This window comes from Oryx dammah, unplaced genomic scaffold (assembly GCF_014754425.2).
Source record: "Oryx dammah isolate SB20612 unplaced genomic scaffold, SCBI_Odam_1.1 HiC_scaffold_5, whole genome shotgun sequence".
Lineage (NCBI taxonomy): Eukaryota > Metazoa > Chordata > Mammalia > Artiodactyla > Bovidae > Oryx > Oryx dammah.
Window position 1 is genome coordinate 93,917,563 of NW_024070189.1, and position 1,219 is coordinate 93,918,781.

Here is a 1,219-nt window from a genome sequence, read left to right on the forward strand (position 1 = left end):
TGTTTGAGTTTCCTCAGCCATACAGCAAATTTCCATTGGCTACCTATTTTACATATGGTAATATGTTTCCAGATTACTCTTTCCATACATCTCACCCTCTCCTCCCCTCTCCCCATGTCCATAAGTCTATTCTCTATGTCTGTTTCTCCATTGCTGCCCTGTAAATAAATTCTTTAGTACCATTTTTCTAGATTCTGTATATATGTGTTAGAATACAATATTTATCTTTGTCTTTCTGACTTACTTCACTGTGTATAATAGGTTCTAGGTTCATCCACCTCATTAGAATGGACTCAAATGCATTCCTTTTTAAGGCTGAGTAATATTCCATTGTGCATATGTACTACAACTTCTTTATCCATTCATCTGTTGACGGGCATCTAGGTTGCTTCCATGTTCTAGCTATTGTAAGTAGTGCTGCAGTGAACAATGGGATACATGTGTCTTTTTCAGTTTTGGTTTCCTCAGGGTATATGCCTAGGAGTGGGATTGCTGGGTCATATGGTGGTTTTATTCCTAGTTTTTTAAGGAATCTCCATACCTTCTTCCATAATGGCTGTATCAATTTACACCCCCACCAACAGTGTAAGTGTGTTCCCTTTTCTCCACACCCTCTCCAGCATTTATTGTTTGCAGAATTTTTGATGATGGCCATTCTGCTCAGTGTGAGGTGATATATCATTGTAGTTTTGATTTGCATTTCTCTAATAATGAGCGCTGTTGAGCATCTTTTCATGTGTTTGTTAGCCATCTGTACGTCTTCTTTGGAGAAATGTCTGTTTAGGTCTTTTTCCCACTTTTTGATTGGGTTATTTGTTTTTCTGGTATTGAGTTGCATGAGCTGCTTGTATATTTGGGGAATTAATCCTTTGTCAATTGTTTCATTTGCTAAAAATATGGAATGCTTCACAAATTTGCCTGTCATCCTTGCGCAGGGGCCATGCTAATCTTCTCTGTATCGGTCCAGTTTTAGTATATGTGCTGCTGAAGCGAGCCCATGCTCAGAGTTATTCGGTGGCTTTTCTTGTTGCAGAGCACAGGCTCTAGGCAAGTCAGCTTCAGGAGTTGCGGAATGTGGGCCCCGTAGTGGCAGCTCCTGGGCACGATAGCGTGGGCTGCAGTAGTTGTGGCACATGGGTTCCATGGTGTGGCACAGAAGTTGCTCCATGGCATGCGGAATATTCTGAGACCAGGGATCAAACCCGTGTCCCCAGCCTTG

General features: G+C 41.7%; 1 non-coding gene across 1 annotated transcript; it reads right to left on the minus strand.

Moving 5' to 3' along the window:
* Window positions 1–890: 890 nt before the first annotated feature.
* Window positions 891–997, minus strand: LOC120864976. The gene has a single exon (XR_005721303.1). It is a non-coding gene; the product is annotated as a U6 spliceosomal RNA (small nuclear RNA).
* Window positions 998–1,219: the final 222 nt, after the last annotated feature.